This window comes from Panthera onca, chromosome B1, assembly GCF_046562875.1.
Source record: "Panthera onca isolate mPanOnc1 chromosome B1, mPanOnc1 haplotype 2, whole genome shotgun sequence".
Lineage (NCBI taxonomy): Eukaryota > Metazoa > Chordata > Mammalia > Carnivora > Felidae > Panthera > Panthera onca.
In genome coordinates this window covers 7996779-8016427 of record NC_138342.1, presented here as the reverse complement: position 1 = coordinate 8016427, position 19649 = coordinate 7996779, and the positions used below count along the sequence as shown (strand labels likewise).

At 46.0% G+C, this 19649-nt stretch overlaps 2 long non-coding RNA genes across 3 annotated transcripts in view; one reads left to right on the top strand and one right to left on the bottom strand.

The window, feature by feature from the left end:
- LOC132692704 (uncharacterized) overlaps positions 1-19649 on the bottom strand; it is a 34657-nt gene that overhangs the window by 11078 nt on the left and 3930 nt on the right. Inside the window, exons 2-3 of one of the 2 annotated variants that reach the window (XR_009616530.3) lie at positions 19051-19199; positions 2190-2333 (exon numbers count right to left, since the gene is read on the bottom strand). This is a non-coding gene — a long non-coding RNA (uncharacterized LOC132692704). The remainder of the gene's footprint in view (positions 1-2189; positions 2334-19050; positions 19200-19649) is intronic. The other variant, XR_009616529.3, reaches the window with a different exon arrangement.
- Positions 505-2455, top strand: LOC132692705 (uncharacterized). Its single transcript, XR_009616531.3, has 2 exons — positions 505-2017; positions 2124-2455. It is a non-coding gene; the product is annotated as an uncharacterized LOC132692705 (long non-coding RNA).

The following is a 19649-nucleotide window of genomic DNA, read 5'->3' as shown; positions in this document are numbered from 1 at the left end:
TCACTATGGCCCTCAAGGGCCCTATAGCTTGTGCTTGGCATAGAGTGAGGCATCGAAGAGATATTTGTTGAATCAACCACGGGATGGATGATTGGATGGTAACCACGGCCACGAGGTCTGATCACTAAGTCAAGATTTGGAGGAGTCAGGGCACAGCATGATTATGAAACAGTTTTGGGGGTGTGTATGAGTTTTCTCCAGGCCTAGATCTTGATCCGTGGACCTCTAGCAAAAACCATGTTGGACTTCTCTGATCTGAAGTAGGGGCACGTGTTTGGCCCTGTCTTAGTCTCTTAGAGCTGCCATAACTGAGCCTGTTCCTTCTTAGCGGAAGGCCTGGTCATCGCTTACCCCATTTCTGGTTCTTTGGCTGAAACTTTCTATATTCACTTGCTAGGGCTGATAACATAACATAGCAAAGTACCACGAACTGGGTGACTTAATGAAAGGTGCTTTATTGTCTTACAGTTCTGGAGGCCAAGAGTCCAAGATCAAGGTGTTGGAAAGTTCGATTCCTTCTGAGGGTTATGAGGGAAAGATCTGTTCTAGGATTGTCTGCCCTCTGTACATTTACCCTTTGTAAAAAGACACCATATTGGATTAGGGGCCCACTCTATCCCAATATTACATCTGCAATGATTCCATATCCAAAACACATCACAATCTGTGGTTGTGGGGGTTAGGATCCGAACATCTGAATTCTGGAGGGGATAAACTATATAACAGGGTCTATAGGGGGCTAAATAATGTTCCTCCAAAGTTCACGTCTACCCCAAATCTCAGAATCTGGACTTCGGTGGAAATGGTGTTTTTACAGATATCATTCATTAAGTGCTTAATTGAGGACAGTAACTTTCTGTTCTTTAGGTCCTCATTGTGCGATGCTTTGTTCCAGCAGCTAACAAGGGCCTGCATTTGAGATGAGAGAAGTCCAACACAGTTTTTGTCATAGGTCCAGGCAGCAAGATCTAGTCCTAGAGAAAGGGGACATGGGAACCAGATTCCACAGTCAGGGTTCACAGATTGAGTATCAGACCCAAGAGGAGAACAGAGTGACTAATGGTTAACCGTGTGGCTTTGGCCATTAGAGTTCTGGGTTCATATCCCAACTCTATTACAAAGCGGGTGAACCTGAGAAAATGATTGAAGCATTCAGGGAGTTTGATTCCATGTCAGGTGAGGATAACAGCCTCTGCCTCCTATGACCAAAGTGAGGAATCAGAGATAATGTGTTAAAAGTGCTTAGCAAGCATGTGATCAAAGTAACTGGGAGAGACATGGAAATAAGAAGCTTCCTAAGGTAGACTGGCCATGGTGGAGGTGTTTATGTAGGGCTTGCAGAGTGATGCCCACATGGGCCTACTAGGCTGGGTCACTCCTGCACCACAGGCAGAAGGACCCTGGGCTCCCTCCAGGTCCCAGTAGGGTGGGGAAGGAGCTCTTTATACCAACAAGGGCATTAGGCTCTTCTAGCTGTGTGGGGTGTCTGGGTGTGGGCCAAATCTTCAGGAGGCTGCCATATTTTCTGCTTCTGGGGAGGGCAGGAGAGGTGCCAATGTTCTCCCTCCTGAGCGCTCCACCCTCGACCAACCAACAAAAGGGTAAACAATCCTAACCCTCGCAAAACCTAAAACGATCCTTTTGCCAAGTTAATAGTCCCTATTCTCTTTGTTTGTCTGCATTCTAAACTCCCGGGACACTGTTTCCATGCACGTTGTTTAACAGACAGACGCAGCCTCCATAGCAATGACTGGCCAGGGGTTGAGGCCCTTTGTCAGAGAGCACTCTGTCTTGGGCGGGATGGGGTCTGATTTCATCATCTCTCCTGAGCCCTGGGATAGTCCTCTGATTTCCTAGGAAGTTTCTTTTAATAGGAAAGGTGCTAATGCCTCTATTTTACTTCATTATGCCTTACCGCCTGCCCTTTTTGGCTTCTCATTTCCCTGAAATTTTCTGGAACACTACTGCCCTCCCACCCCACTAAGACTTCAGGAAATATAGGAAATTAGTGGAGAAGGTAAGAAGGTTGGCACCAAATTTTACCATGGGAGAAATTCAGCTAACCACGAATTCCCCCACCCAGTGCGTGACAAACAACTTTAAATTCCTCCCACGCCCAACAGCCTTGGCCGCCACCACGGACAAGCTCTTCGAGGCAAGATGGCAAGAGGTGTCATGAGGCTACTCACTCGCTCCTGGAAAAAATGATTCCGAACGAGACACTCCTCCCAGGGAAGTCAAGCGGCTCTCTCAAGGGCCCTGAAGTCAGAGTCAAAACGGCTTCACCCCGATGCGCTGTGTGCCTGTAGGCCTGCCATTCTAAACCAGGGGCACTGACAGAAAATGAAAAGAATTAGCATTCCAGGTTGGCAGCTTAGGCAGAAGTGAGTCTCTGCCTTTCCAGCAGAACAATAAAGCCCAGGTGCTGGATGCATCTGAGACCCACCGGTTTCAATCTAGGGCGACGGGGGTCGGTAACTTGTCCGTGATAGTCATAATAATCGTGACAACAATGCTAAACTTTGCGCGTCTGCTTATCGAAGACCTACGGCAGGTCGGAGACCGTGCAAACCATCCTGCATATGCGTTCTGTAGGCTGGTTTGGAGATAGGGGACTGAACCTTTCCGAGGTCACACAGCTGTGTTGACCAGGAGCCTGTCCCGGGCCCCTCTGATTTGTAAACCTATGATCCGCCAGCTCCTGCCGCATCAGAAGGCAGTGGGGGAGCGTGGTTATGCTTTCATCGGGGCCCGGTGGCGGCGGCCTTTGGATGCCCACCCCTCCGGTCACTTGCCTGTGACGCTGGCCAGCCGTCAATCACGTTTCTCAGTGTCCTCGGCTATGAAATGGGAGTCCATTTGTCCCTCCCTCTTACACACATTTGGTGAGTGCCTATTCTCTGCCAGGTGCTGGCGATCTAGGAAAAAGCCAGAGAGACTCCAGCTCCTGAATCCTGCCTTCTGGGAGCTAGCTGGAGGAAGGGGGAAATGAACAAACCCTTAAGTGAACCCTGCCGCACAGTACTTGGCTGTTAGTGGGGAAAGGAAGGCAGAGAAGGGGGATCAGAGGTGCAGGGCGGGAAGAAGGCGGTGGGGCAGTCCTGTAGCAGGTGTCCAGGGAAGTCCTCCCTGAGAGGGGGGCATCCGAGCAAGGACCGAGGAGGTATGGAAGTAAAAGCCCAGATCCATGTGGGAACAGCATTCCATGCAGAGGAAACGCCCGGGAGCGTACCTGGCAGAGTTGAGGAGAGCCGGGGGAGGCCGGCGTGGCCGCGGAGAGAGGCTGGACTGAATCCAGAGGGGAGTGAGGTGGCCGGGGCCCCCACAGGGCTGAGTTGCTGCGGCTGGATTTCACTCTACGTTGAGGAACCACCGGAGGCTTTGAAAAGGTACCTGATGAGATGTGACCTGTATTTTCAAAGTGTCGTTCTGGCTCCTAGGTGGAGAAAGGACTATGGGGTAACAAGTTCAGGGACAGGGAGGCTGCAGCCACGAGCCGGGCCAGAGGGGATGGTAGCTCGCATGCAGATGGGGTGATGGCTTGGGAGGGGTGTGTGGTGGTCAAATTCTGGATATGGTACGATATTAATCGAACGCACCTCCCAGGACTGTGGTTGCCAAGAGTAATTGAGTTGACATAGACAAAGCGTTTCCAGTAACGTCCTAAGTAAGTGTTAATTGTGTTTCTCCCCTTGTTGGTAGAACCAGCTGGAGACACCTAGGAAATTGTCGTATTATAAAGTCTGTGCTTCTTCCGTCCCTCTCCTCCTCCTCTTCCTCATGTTTTCATTCACGTGTCCCTTCAAGGCCCGATATGTATAATGGTTAACTACGTGGAGTTGCATTTCAGGCCTGGTTATGCCATCTGACAGCTGCATCACCTTGAGTATGACCAAGAGTCTCAAGTCCTCTGAGCCTTAGTCCCTTTCTCCCTAAAGTGGGCAGAGCAATGGTACCTACTGCGGGGGATCGATTTGAAGACTGAACTGATTTGTGTAACACCCTTAGTCTAGTGCCTAAAGTTGGAATCCTCAGTAAGAGCCGGTTATTATTATGTGTTGTATTACTGAATTTGTGTTAGCAGTTCGTAAGGGTCGTGCTGTATCTAGAAGATGCAACAACGTCGGGGCGCCTGGGCGGCTAAGTCGGTTGGACTCTTGATATCGGCGCAGGTCGTGGGATTGAGCCCCGCGTCGGGCTCTACGCTGAGTGTGGGGCTTGCTTGGGAATTCTCTCTCTCTCCTTCCCACTCTCTGTCCCTCCCCCTTCAAAATAAATAAATGAAAACTTAAAGAATGTCCTTTAAGAAGATGCGATACCCCTAGTCCTCTGACAGCTCATATCCAGGGGAAGCAGCCCACAGAAGAAGCCCAGAGTACGCACAGAGAAGTCATACAGAACAGCATAACGGAAGAAAATATGGTGTGTGGCCAGGGTGTTGCCCTGTGGTACAAAATCTAGCCTATGAGTTCAAGGAAGGCTTCCTGGAGGAAGTGATGTTTAAACGCAACCCTGAGGCATCCGTCGAAGGCAGTCAGGAAAGCTGGGAGTTGGGTGAGGTTTCCCAACAACGTTTGGGCCAAGGAAACAACATGAGCACAGACCCTGAGGAGGCAGACGGCATGATCCAGTCAGACACGGAAAGCTGTCTGGGGGACTGGCAGAGAATCCCCGTCAATCAGGTGTTTATCAGAGCCGCGCAATGAATGAGATGTGCGTAAGCTGTGACGCTGTGGCCCCTCTTTCGCAATTCCTCTGTTTAGTAGAACGGGGTTTCAGAAGGACTTCCTGACTGTAGCACCTGTCTTAGCTAATGTCCAAATAGTGATGTCAACTGGGGGGAAAGAAAGAAGGTTCACCACCCTCCTCCCAAGATGGCTTCTCCTCCCGTGTCCCACGACCACCCCCTAACTGCCATTTTGCTAATGGCTTCGGTAGCACCCTGCAAGGCCAGCAGGTCTATTTGCCAGCTTTTTCTCCTGTAGCCCTCTGCCCATCACACACACACACACACACACACACACACACACACACACACAGAGGCCCTCATTCAACTAGACACAGAACTGTGTCCCTCCACCTCCAAAAAGCCTCCTACCTTCTCCCTGTCTTTCTAATCCCACTACCATGACCCATGACTGTGACGTCACTCATCCAGAGGCTTACAAATGCCCAACTCCTCCTTTGGCCCCGTCTGTGCCTCGGACAGGCCAGTGGCTACCACACCTTTGCTGTCAGATTCATCTTCAAAGCAGGGGTCAGCAAACTTTCTCTGTAGAGGGTCAGATGGTAAATATCTTACATTGTATGGGCTACAGGATCTGTGTCTCCACAAGTCCCCTCTGCCATCCCAGTGCAAAGCAGCCAGAGAAAGGAATGGGCATGGCTGTGTCAGTTGCACTTTATTCACCGAGTCAGGCAGAGGCCAGAATTGACCCTGTTCGAAAGCGAAACTTAGCATCACCCAGCAACCGCTTCCCGTGCCTTCCAGAGTCGTGGCGTCAGCCTGAAGTTAAACACACTTACTACCTCTTCTCATCTGCTTCAATCTCTTTTTTCTCTGGAAAGGCCCTGCCTCCGCCACCACTATTCCCCACCTGCCATCTCCTCTCCCCATAGGCCTCTACCTTCCTCACCAGCAAATACGCTCTATCTACTGAACATACTCACTGTCCTGTCTAATTGGCTTGTTAAAATCTTGCTGATCTTTCAGGGCCATCTCTAACCTTGGTTCCATTTCCCAGGGGTCTGGATCACAGTGAGAGTTTATCCCAGAGGGTCAGGAATAAACTGTTGGGTGTTGATGTTCCTCCTGGTCAGCCTCTGTGGGGAAGGAAGATGTGTCACCTTACACGAGATGCTAAGACCCCCTACTCTTGCCTGAAAATTCTTTGACACTCCTCCCATTGAGAATTGGGGTCCTTGCCCCTGCCTCTACTGGAGATGCCAGATATTGGCACTCAGGGTCAACAGTATTAGCTGAACTCAGTCATATCTACCACGGCACCAGATATGTGAGTAAAGTCATCTTGGACCCCCTCCACTAGCCCATCCACCAGCCAAATAGGACCTTCATCAATATCGCATGAATTATCTAACCAAACCCTGCCCAAATTCCTTACCCACAAAACCATGAGATGAAAGAAAATGGCTCTTTGTTTTAAGCCATTAGGTTTTGGGTTCGTTGGTAACATAGCAATCAATAAGCAGAACATAAGCTTCTAGATTAGCCACACTACTCAACTCTTTTCCAAGCCAGGGGACTTTTCACATTCCCATTTGTTTTGAAGTGGTTCTTCCACCTGTCTGGAATTCCCTTCTATTGTTATAATTTCCTTATATTCTTTCCTTTTTTTCCTACTAGAATTTTTATTTTATTTTTTTGTGCATCCATGTAGAACATTACTTTCCCTGTGATTGTTTTATGATTCTTCTAGCAGTTATTCACCAATTCTTTGACACTCTTCCAATAAATGGTTTTAAATTCATCACGGTGGTGATCACCATGTTGTCTGAATTTTCTTTCAACGTGGTTGCCTTTGCCAGTGGGCTGTGATCTCCTCAGAGGTAGAAACCATGCCTTATTCGTGTACGTGGTGTGGTTTTTGGTGTGGTTGGTGATAATTAGTAGCCGTTTAATAAACATTTAGTGAATGAATGAATGACTGTAAGAGCTGGGATTTGCATGCATGCCGGTAGTTGACATGTGGGACGAAAAGATTAAAGAAATCTTCTCATTTACTGAAAAATCCAATTGGAACTCTTCCATTCCTCATCCCAGAGGAAAAGATAAATAAGTTTAGCTTATTTTTTTTTTTTTTTTTTTTTAAGTTTAGCTTATTTTTAACATAGGACGTATGTCAGGAATGAAGATTGAGCCTAGGGTTTGCTGTGATAACAAGTAAACTCTAAATCTCAATGGTTTAAGATGGCAAAGGTTCATTCATCGCTCACATCACTGTCCAGTGTAGATTAGGCAGCCTTCCTGACTTAGATATTTAGGCTCCTATTTTATATTCTGCCAACATTGGAGTTCTTTCCTTCTAGGCAAGCAGGTAGGAGAAACAGACTCTTGAGAGCATGTTCCAATTTTAATTGCTTGAGACAGATTGACACAAAACTTTTGCTCACATGCCAGTTGGCAGGAACTTGGCTAAATGGACCTCACCCTAACCCAAAGAGGAGTGGAAACTGTAGTCTTTCTTTGCAATCCAGGAAGAGGAAATATTGTCTCTTTTACAGAGACCATATTAGTTGGCTTTTGGCAGTCAACAAACAAGCACAAAACCTAACAACTCAAAGCAATCAGAAACAATCATTTATTTTGTGTGAGTCAGCTGAGTGCTCCTTCAGGTCTCGGATATATCAGCTGGGACTTGAGGGTCTAGAATAGTAGTTCTTACCCGGGGATGACTTACACCCATCACCGCCACCACCACCAGAGAATACTTGGAAATGTCCGGATACATTTTTAGTTGTCATAACTGAGGGCTTTTGTTGGCATTTAGTGGGTAAAGGCCAGAGATGCTGCTAAATATCCCTTAATATATAAGACATTCTGCCATAAAGAATCGTCTGGCCCAAAATGTGCATAGCGGGGAGGTTGAGAAACCTTCATCTAGGGTAAACTAACTCAGGGGTCATGGGCTGTTCAAAGTAAGTACTCAGCTGGGATGGCTTAACTCTTCTCCACGTGACCTTCCAGCTCCCAGTAAGGTGGCAAAACACGACAGTGTCAGGATTCTACACAGCAGAAGAAAGCAAGTTCTGATACGCGAGCACTTTTCAGCTTCCGCCTGGTCTGTTTGTTAATGTCTCATTGGCCAAAGTGCTGTGTCTCTCTAGGGTAAGAGCTAAAAATGTGGCCATTTTGGCAGCTCAAAACAAAGCTCTTGCATGAAATTTGCATTGCGTGTCCAGTGCCTGCCCTCAAACTCTCTTTAACACATATCTGTGATAATTCAATGCATTACAACAGTGTGTATTTATGAGTTCCTCTTTCCTGCGTTCCTCAGAATATTTGTAGTGACTTGTGAGGGTTCAGAGTATGGGCCCTGGTGTCAGACTCCCTGGACCCCAATCCCAGCTCCATGACTTCCTACTGAATACAGTGCAAGGAGCATAATCTCTCCGTACTTCTGTTTCCTCATCTATAAACCAGGAATAATAACAATAATAACTCCTGATAGTGTTTTTGAAAAGATACAATGAAATGATACATGTAACATGACTGTGAACGCTCCAGAATATGGTAAGAGCTCAATAAATAGCACTTCATTATCGGTAGCGTTATTTTTCTCGCTTGGGGAAGAGATACACATGGCTTCTTGTTAAGGTAACAAGACTTTGTGTTTTCTTTTCTCCTGCTCTTTTTCAGATCACAGATGAAGAGGGGTCAATGACAACTCATCACGGCTAGCTTCTGGTAATCCAAGTGCCGGACCAGTACAATGATTCTTATTTAAGTCCTTGGTGATTTGGAGAAGCAAAGACTAAAAGGCACCTCTAGGCACCTGAAAGCCAGCCAAGGGGAGGGGGGCGGTTCGATGTGTGCATGGTCACTTTGGAGGACAGAAGAGGTCTTTGCGTTGGATGGAAGGCACAGGGAGTCGGAGTTGTGCCAAATGCAAGGAAAAACAATGTACTGAGTGTAAGAGGAAGCAAACAGGGTGTCAAACAACGGGTGTGTTGCTCCTGTTGTCTCAAGTCGGTTACCCAGAGGCCGATCCTGGTATGATATTGGGTGTGACAGTAAAACAGAGATGTGGGAAATAGGATCGGAAGGAAAGAAGGCCAAGGAAGCACATGGTATCAGGTTTGGGATATCAACCCTTAGAGGGTGACTTTGGCTCAATTTCACAGGGGAGTCAGACACGGTGAAGGTTACCTCTAAGGGTTCCTGAATCGGGGCCAGGAAGCTGGAGTGTTTGGTTATGCCCTGGGATATAGCATCCATTCCTAGACACTTCTGGGTCTTTGCACTTTGGTGCCTATAGGCAATGAGGGAGCTGGTGTCCGAGGGCAGCCTCCAATAGTTGCTGTTGGGGGCAAAGGCACACTGGAAACCATTGAACACAACCATGGTAAAAGGGATCTGAGGGAACATAGGCAGAGCACTGACATCATCTGCTAAGTTTTGTCTTTTGGGATCTCCCATTTCTGAGAAGGTCCAAGAAGAGCGGAAAACTAAAGACATGGCCTCTTCACACCTATTTTGAGTCTGGGATCTATGTAGCAAAGGCTCTCTTTAGAATAAACCATTACTATTGCTTGGATTTATTTGGCTACCTCTAAAAACAAAGTGCCCAGGGGTGCCTAGGTGGCTCAGTCGGTTGAGCATCTGGCTCTTGATTTTAGCTCAGGTCACGGTCTCACGGTTCATGGGTTCAAGCCCTACATTGGGTTCTGTGCTGACAGCACGGAGCCTGCTTGGGATTCTCTCTCTCCCTCTCACTCTGCCCCTCCCCTGTGGTCACACATTCTCTCTCTCAAAACAAATAAATTAAAAAAAAATAAAAAAGGAAAAAAATAAAAACAAAGTGCCTGGAGGAAACTTTCCCCCCAATACCTGAGCCTGGTCTCCAGTTGTCCTATGTAAACTGGACCTTCTCTGTGGTTATTCAGTGGACTCTGACTTCAGACAGATGTGGTTTCTTATCCCTGTTCTACCCTCTTTTGGCTGAAGAACCTTGGGCGAATCACCCAACATCCTTGCTCTTTGGTTACTTCTCCCATAAAATGGAGACAATAATACTTACCTCTTGGGTCTAAGACAAGGTTTCTATACCGGGTTCACAGTAAGTATTCGCATAAATACTGAATGTTTTTATACCCAGTTTGTCACAGCAGAAATTAAGGCAGGGGCGCCTGGGTGACTCAGTCGGTTGAGCATCCGACTTCACCTCAGGTCATGATTTCACAGTTGGTGGGTTTGAGCCCCGTGTCGGGCTCTGTGCTGACTCCTCAGAGCCTGGAGCCAGCTTTGGATTCTATGTCTCCCTCTCCCTCTCCCTCTGCCCCTCCCCCCGCTCTCAAAAATAAAGAAACATTACAAAAAAGGACTTAAGGCAGAAAGATGAAGTTCTATCTCAAATCACTTGGGGAGAGCGTAGGTTATTCTCGTTCTCCTGAGTCTTTCTCTAGCCTGATCGTTAAGATATCCCTTTATATGGGAAACGAGATAATGCCAGATAGAGTGGTAGGGCCACAGGTCAAAACCTCTTGTATTCGATCACAACCTGTCGCATTCACTGTCGCTATCATCCGTGGCTTCTATTTCTTAACTCCAGTACCTTGAAAAATCATTTATGCTCTCGTTGCTTCAGTCAGCTCTCTCTGCTACATAACATAAGCTTAGGTGACATAGACATAAGGTCCCTCTGGTTCTAGCTGTCTATGATTCAAGGAGGCAGAGATGGGAAGACAGCACGTAGGGACTGAAAGTCTGAGCGTAGTGATATCCACGGAGTTGTGCTTACTCCAGAGGTAGAGAGCCTTTGTTACTCACAGGTGGAAGCGATAAATCATAGCCCGCCTATCGCAGAACTGACCTTATCGGACGGATGGCTGGATTTAGAATGTATTCGCTTGCTTCCCTTTAAGAGTCTGGCCCATCTTGAGGAGTGGAAATTTGGAAACGATGAACAATATCATAATGCTAATGAGGGTTACCTGAGAGGTACCGAGTATGTGAGGGAGGAAAATCAACCATAAGTCAAGTAGAACACTGTGCAGCGAGCCGATCTTCTCACCGGCGCTGGGACATCACAGTGCCGCAACTGAGTAGCTCCTTGAAATACTTTGCTAAATTACCCTGCTGGGTACCCCTTATTACGCAATCCGCCTCAGAAAGTCCTGTAATTTCCACCCCCCCCGCCCCCCGTGGCTGGCAAAGGCTCATGATTTCATTATGCTGGGGGGCTTGGTACTGTCTCTTTTGAGAGATTTGCCTGCCTGGCGAGTGGCCCGAATTACCTTCCTTGTTGGGCCTTGATAAGTGTCTCCGAACGAAGGGAAAACAATTTGTACAACTCTTCCCGTCAATTGGAAGCTGAACTGTGGGACTGAATAAAGCTTTGCTCCATCCCACAGTGCCAATTTACCCTTATCAAGTGCAACAGAGAAAATGTGGCCGTGCGTTACTGTGGGAATAGGAAAGAACTCCCAACAAAATGAGAAAACAGTTATTGGACCAGTTTTATCAAGCCAGAGCTAGCTCTGCAGCAATTTTCATACAATTATGCCATGTTAGAATCGCCTCACCATATGGCCGGGCATTGATCATTTTGCTGTGATGTTAATTTAATATGGAGTGCGGATGTTCGCTTGTTTTGTTAATGAAATTTTTACTTTGGTATTCTGATTCTATCATAGAATATGTGAGCATTGACAGGGTCTCTAAACAAAATGTTGATATTTGTAAAATAAAAATCTCTGTCACAAACCCCACACTATTTGAACTTTCTGGAGAGGTTCAGGCAGGCAATGGTTGAGTCTCATAGACAGAAAGACTGACTGAGTCAAGAAGTTCTTAATTTGCGTTACGGTCAAGCTAGTGGTAACTCTCACGTCAGGATTCAGTCCAAATTTTTGCAGTGAGATATCCTTTCCATGCTGGGGCGCTGACCTGCCTTTAATACAATTACTTACAGGGATCTCATTGTGACATATCCAATAGCTCTCACAGTCTACTGGGGAAAGTAGGTGTAATCAATGAGTAGGCATCCCCTGCCCGTGATGTGAGATCTGAGTGCAAATCATGTACCTTGGAGGCCAGAGGCCAGCTCAGACAGACAAGAGAAAGTTACCAATGAATCATAAAAGGGTCATAGAAAAGGTTGGAGAGGACCTTTGAGGTGCTCCAGTTTTACAGCTGTGTTTCCCAGAACTACTAAGATACTGTGCAGGCGTCTCAGAGCCCAATGAGGAGCTTGTGGGGGTTCTACCCTCTGATTCAGTCACAGCTGTCCCATTGTCCCTTGGTTTTATTTTTTAATTTTTTTTTTAAATTTTTTTTAATGTTTATTTTTGAGAGAGAGAGAGACACAGACAGAGTGCAAGTGGGAAGGGGCATAGAGAGAGGGAGACACAGAATCCAAAGCAGACTCCAGGCTCTGAGCTGTCAGCACAGGGCCTGATGTGGGGCTCGAACCCACAAACCGTGAGATCATGACCTGAGCTGAAGTCAGACGCTCAACCAACTGAGCCACTCAGGCGCCCCTGTCCCTTGGTTTTAAATATAGGATTTCACAAACATTCCCCTTTGATAGGAATGTCCACCATGGGACACAATGTTTGAAACAATTGATCTAAGCCAATGCCCTCTCTTTCTGCAGGTGGGAAAAGCCAGCCCTAGAGGGGTTTAGGGGTCTGGGAGGAATCTGTGTCCTGTAGGAGTCATAGCAACAGCCTATCTCCCGACTCTCTGTTCTTGGCCATTGTTGGCAAGGCCAATTAAAACAAAGACCCAGTATCTTACTAACGTTAATGCTTAGGCTTACACTAACCCCATGCTGTAGACCACATTGGTAGACTGAGGACGTAGGATTGTTGAGAAATATGTAATTTATAGACAAGCGAGACATTTGAGTGGTAGGGAGAAATGTTTAAGGGCCTATGAACTCTCAAAAGACTTTTTCTTCACTAAGATTTCATTATTTATTTATTTGTTTACTTATTGATTTTTAGAGGCAGAGAGCGGGGGAGAGGGGCAGAGAGAGAGAGAGGGAGAGAGAGAATCTCATGCGTTCCATGCGTTCCATGAGGTTCCATACTCAGCACAGAGCCTGATGCAGGACTTGATCCTTCAATCCTGGGATCATGACCTGAGCCGAAATCAAGAGTCAGATCCTTGACTGACTGAGCCACTCAGGTGCCCATATTAAGTCATTTAAAATTATTATTCATACTTCATTTCTATGCCTTCTGTCCATTCCTGCTATCCAGCATCACCTCGTAAGCAGTCTCTTTGTCTTCTCTTTTGCCTACATCAAATTCATCTTATACACGATCACAAAAAAATACCTTTCTAGCATGCAAATCTGACCATGTTACTTTCCTGTTTGGAACCTGCGTTTTCTTTGACACGATGATGTCTTGACATCTTAGTGGTACTACAGAATGGCTTTCCCTCCCCCTGTACCCATTATTACTTCTCTGGCTTCATCTCCCATCGCTACTACCCTTGTTCTCCATGTTCCAACCAGAGCCATTTATTTTCTTCTCCCCCCACTCATCACTGCTTCCCACATGGACCTCCAGACGCGTGCAATCGCTCCTGTCTGAAATAGCCTAATGGCACTTCTTTACCTGGAAACCTTAAGCTTTAAGATTTATCCTGAGAATTGCTTATATCAGGGAAGCTGCATTGTTTTGTTTTGCCTGTAACTATCATATGTGAGATAGATGTTCTCTAGCATGCCTTTATTTAGCAACTGTCAAATTCCAGTAAAACCTATACCTGCGACCATCTCCCATTTGTGGACATTTCAGGACAATACGTCCTCAAATCTTGTAACACGTAACATAGGGCTTGGCACAGAAAAGGTGCTCAGTAAACATCTGAATGATCTTAAATGTCTCTCTTTCTTTTATTTTTTTCAATAATATTTTTAAATGTTTATTTTTGAGAGGGAGAAAATGAGCAGAGGAGGGGCAGAGAGAGAAGGAGACAGAAGATCTGAAGTAGGCTCTTCGTGGGCAGAGCCTGATGCAGGGCTCGAACTCATGAGCCATGAGATCATGACCTCAGCCAATGTCAGATGTTTAACAGACTAAGTCACCCAGGCACTCCCAGTATCTCTATTTCTGATCCCACGTATTTGTCAGTCTCTGTTTGAAAGAGATAAAACACAGCTCAAACAAACTCAAGCCAGAAGAGGGATCCAGGGGAAGTTTACAAAGGTATTTAGTTATATCCTCAGGGCTTCATGGAGATTGGAATGCTAAGGGATTTAAGTCCCATTCTGCATCTCTCTGGGGCCCCAGTCTCTCTCATTTCTTTAAAAAAAAATTTTAATGTTTATTTATTTTTGAGAGAGAAAGAGACAGAACATGAGTCAGGGTGGGGGCAGAGAAAGAGGGAGATACAGAATCCAAAGCCCCAGGGTCTGAGGGGTCAGCACAGAGCCCGATGCAAGGCTCAAACTCATGAACCATAACATCATGACCTGAGCCGGAGTCAGACGCTTAACCGACTGAGTCACCCAGGTGTCCTTCTCTCATTTCTGTTTTCTTCTGAGGGTCTGATGAATTCCTTCTTCCTTTCTTTCTTGGGATCACTTTTTTATGCTTCTGACTACATACGGAGGGAAATGATCACTGTGGCCCTGGTTCAGTGTCCCATCTGAGCTGAGCCTAAAGCTCCTGAATGTTGATCTGGAAGAGGAAGAATCTGATTCCTTCTACTTCTCTAACCAAGCATCATCTGAGGGACAGGCATGGCTGTGAAACCAACATGGAGGCCACACTCACCCATTTGGTTGGGTCTGATCCAAGCAAAGAGGCTACAGACTGTACAGATATTTCTAGTGGATCTGTTCTAAACATACAATGTGTATCAAGACTAGGTACTCTAGAGTGAGACTGGCATTTCCCATAGTGTTTTCCAACAAATACCAGTTCCACAGGCTGATGACAGTTATACGAGAAAAACAGAGTGTTGTGACCCAATAAGTTCTAGGAAGATTCTCAGTTAAACAAAGTTAAACAGGTCTCTTTACTGCAAGACTGCTCAAAGACGTAACATCCATACGTGATTTGCGAAATGGGAAAAAAAAGGATATCATTTGCTGTATTCCCTAAACTTATTCGCCCAGGGACACGTTTCTTTCTTCCCCCCAAGAAGTGTCTTTTAGCATTAAGGGTCTGTAGAATATACTTGGAAGATACTAGAGTAGCCCAGGGCTAATTATCTCACCCTGTTGGTAGAAATACATACTAATCAATATGTGATATTCTACCAATTTATAGTAATGACATTTCCTGGACTGTATTTAGGAGTCTTTGAGGGGCAATAAATTCCTCTTCTTCTCTTCCCTCCTCCCAGTGAGTGTGAACCATGATTTCCCCAGTGACCATCCCTCAGGTGGAATTTCTCTCTCTCTGCTCAGCTTTGGGCCTAATTAGATGTCTGCCAGGGTTTTAACAGATTCCACCTAGGACATGAGCCCTAGTTCTTTTTGAGAAGAGTTGTTTCAGCAAATAGAAATGAGCTGGGAGAACAGAAGCAATAGTTGTATACAGGGGCACAACACAGTGCATTTCCATGATGTTTTCATGTGCATGATGGGTTCAGATCCATTCATCATGTGCTTATCGAGTGCTCGCTCGATTTTAGATTCCAGGCTAGGCTTTGCTGAAACCGAGATAAACAAGAGCAGACCTTAACATAGGGCAGCTCAAGTTTTGGTGAAAGAGACAGATGTGTCAGCAGATAATTTCCGAATGTGAAAAACACCTTGGTAGAAAAAAAGCAAATGACAAAGAGCTAGCCCAGAGACAGGGATGATTTACTCTGGGGGAGGTTGTAGAAAACACTGTTCAGAGCAAGTGACCCCTGTTCTCTGTTTTGATGAAAAGGTATGTGTTCTCAACAAAGGAGACGAAAACTTTTTTTTATGTATGAGGTAGAAGAAAAAGGGTCAAGGACAAAATCGTGGGTTAGACTAACAATTAAATGGCTGGTAAAGGAAGTGAATCCAAGCCAGGGGACTGAGAAGGAATATCTAGAAAGTTGGGAGAAAAATTAGGGAGAGAGATATCTAGGTAGACAAGGTAGAAGAAAGTTCCAAGAAAAAAAGAGGGTCAAAAGCATCAATTGCTGCTGGAGAAAATCCAATAAGATGCTAAAATAATTGGTTTAACGTTAATATTCTTAATCTTGAGCTTGAGTACATTGGAGCTTCCAAAGACAACACGACAACGATTTGGACTTCCGTCAACTTTTTCCATTATAAGCACCACTCCGTGAAAACCTGAAATGCACCTATGATAACACAGCATAGACTATTGTTACTGAGTAAAAGCAAATTTTAGTTAACAAACGTATTTTAAAACCTGAAAACAAAGGTGAGGGAGGGATGAAAGTTTAAAAAAATCCTTGGTGGGTACTGAGAATATGGAGACCTGACATTTACACTGGATTCTACCATTAAGCAACAATATGGACTTAAGGAAATCATTTCATTTCTCTGGATCCGAGTTACCTGTACAGGGAGCAGGTTTAACTAGAAGATCCCTAGCGTTCTTCCAGAGAATCCTAAGTCCTTGCCATGTTTATGCGGGCTGACAGAGACCCATACCTCCATGCCATACCACAACGGTCATCACATATTAAAGAGGAAGTAGAATTTCAGACAGGTTGGAGATCCTTGGACAAAGCTGAACCTATTTGGGCCTAACTAGTCAGCAACCGGAGAAGGCAGAGGAAGCAGGAGATTTTTTTTTTCTCCCTCAGTGACACAGAGGGAGAATCCTAGCTCTGGCATAATTCGCTGTGTAATCTATGACGAGTTTTTTCAATTCTGTGTGTCAGTTGTCTATTGTTGCATAACAGATTTTCGCCCTAAAACACCGCGACTTAAAACACAGATGAGCGTTTCTGCAGGATAGGAATTCAGGATCAGCTTGGTGGGTAGTTCTGCCTCAGGTTTCTCCTAAGGTTGTCAGATGTCGGCCAGGGCTGCAGATGGCTTGACTGGGGTAGGGATTCGCTTCCAAGGTGACTTCCCCACGTGGCTGTGGCTGTTGAAGGGAGGCTTTAGACTTTTCCCACATGGGCCTTCCGACAGAGCTGATTCAATACGTCCTTCGTACAGAGTACCGGGCTTTCCCCAGAATGAGCAATTCAAAAGACTCTGGAAGAGTGGGATTCACTTTTAGAAACTGGCCCCAGAAGTCAAGTCATGTGCCGTTATTTCCACTATATCCCACCGGTCATTCAGGTCAGTGCCGATTCAGTGTGGGAGGGGGCCACACGGGGCAGGAGCATAAGCAGGAAGCATCAGAGGTCACCCTGGAGACTGGCTACGGCAGTCTGTCAATATCACCTTCTCATGGCACCGTGGAGGTGCCACTCAGTTCTTCTCATACACATGACGCAGGCTATGCCAACTGAGGAGATGTTAGCGCTTTCTTCTTGCTGTTCTCTCTTTCAAAGCGAAATCGAATAAATGAGATTGTGAGGAACCAAAGAAACTGTCCTGAGAACACGGAGAAGGAATTCCTTTCTGGCTGGGGAATACCTTCAAGGAGAAGGTGGCATTTGAACTGAGCCTTTGGGGGCGTGGAGAGTTTTAACAGTCAGGAAAGGTGAGGATGGGATGGGGTAGGGTGGTGGGGAAAGTCATTCTACCCAGAGGGCCTGGCACGACCAGAGACTCGACTGGTTGCAGAAGTAGAACTGTCCTGGAACGGAGGGGGTGTGAGTGTCTTTACAGGATACGCCACACCAGGCCGAAGGAGAGACGGGAGGGTGAGGCTAGAGATACAAGTTGAAGAACCTACTATGCAGTCAGGTTCCCAGACACCAGAGGTGGGATTGATGGCAAAACTTGTCTTCTGAGTTGACATTCCTCTTTGGACGTGGTATGTTTAGTAACTGGTTTCCCGTTGGTCACTTGCAAGAAGCTTCTATAACTTCTCTCATACGTGCGGGTGTGGCAGACAGCCTGCAAGGTGTCCCCTGCTCACCCTCATCTCACGGGGACCCTCTCCTTCATGCACAGGGGCTGGACCTAATGAGTAGCCTCGAGAGAAGAGGATGTGCCATGAGTGGCCCTGTGGAGAAGTCCATGTGGAGAGGAACTGAAGCCTTCAGCCAACCAACGGCGAAAACCTGAGCTGCGCAAACAGACGTTGTGGGGACTGGATGGGACTGGGAGCTAAGCCTGGCCCAGAGGAGCCTCGAGGAGATAGCAGTCCCTTCCCGTGGACACCCTGATCCCGGGCCTGTGAGTCACTCTGAACGAAGGCATCTGTTATGCCACACCTGGACTCCTGACCCACAGAAACTGTGGGATAATGGATGCTTACTGTCGGAAGCTGCTACATTTGGGGATCAGTTGTGACCCAGCCACAGATAGCTAATACACACGTGTTGCCTGTACAATGACCTGTTACAAATATGTCTTCAAATCAACTTACCTTTCTGAATAGATAGACTTATTTAGGAGGCAAAAATGCGCGTTAGAAGTACAAGAGTTCGTATCAGCTTCCGCAAATAGAAGGTTGACAAAATCATCCCGTTTTCTATATACTTTGAGGAAGACTAGCTGGTCGAAAGACGGGGGTTTTCCAGGCCCTGATTTGAATTCCCTGTTCACTTCCTGTTAGCTGCGTGTTGTTAGGAATATTCCCTTTTGCTCTAAGACTTAGTTTCTTCATCTGTCCAAGAGGAAATTTATCTCTGTCTTAAAAAAATTTTTTTTGAGGATGAAAGAGACCATTCTCACGAGAGCACCCAATGACGACGATGTTGATGACGATATGATCACAACTACCACATTTTAAAAATCCCTAAACACACACCAAACACTGTGCTAAAAGGATTTCATATTGCCCCCAAACCTTCGGATGTCACCATAGACATTTTGCCACCCAATAAACTCATCTGGAGAGGTTGAATAATTCCATTGAGAGCATATAGCTAGTGCAATGGCAGAATCAGACTTAAACACAAATCATGTTCATTGCTAAGTCCCTACTCTTCACCATGATGGATTACAGACTACACAAAGCAAACAATCAAGCAGACCAACAACAACAACAAATGTTGCAACCAATGTTGGTTCCTTCATCGTGCTTAAGAATGAAGCTTCACGACCGACTTCGGCTCAGGTCATGATCTCGCAATTTGTGAGCGTTCAAGGCCCACATGGGGTTCCGTGGTGACAGCTAGGAGCCTGGAGCCTGATTCAGATTCTCTCTCTCTCTCTCTCTCTCTCTGTCCCTCCACTACTACAACTCTGTCTCTCTCTCTCAAAAATAAATAAACATTAAAAAATTTAAAAGAAAAAAGAATAAAGCTTCAGTTTTCCGCGTCCTACTTACAGTCACATTGGGTGCTTGTTTTTCTCAGCCAGGTTCAGCTCTCTCTCTGTCAGATCACCCACTGTTTTCTCACAGAGCTGTGGTCAGGACCCCATTTGTCGAGGTTCACAGGAGCTCGTCAAACATCACCCAGGGTCATTTGGAGCTGCCTGTAGTAATGACAAAATCCATGCCTTCAATTTCTTAATTAACCAAATACAATGAAGTCTGTAAATTGATCAGAGTTGGATCTCATATGGAATTAATTGGAAAATTGTGGAGAGGACTTGGTGATTCATTCCCACTTTATAAATCTTACTGGGGATTTTACGACTGACCCAAATGAAACCCAGTTGCGTTAAAAAAAAAAAAATTGGTTTAGAATGTGATCACCACTTCAGCCTTTTGGTTTTGGTTTTGGTTTTGGTTTTGCTTGGGAGCATGTGGCATTCCAGCCTCAGTGTCCTGTGTAAAGAGTGCTCTCTGGCATTCTGGGGTAACAGAGTTGTGAGAAATGCCCGGTGGCAGTATTGTGAGTGGGCTTCTAGGGAGCTTTTTTATAAATTCTATTAGCACCCATTCTGGCCAGATGCCTCCAAACATTACTATTGATACTATCA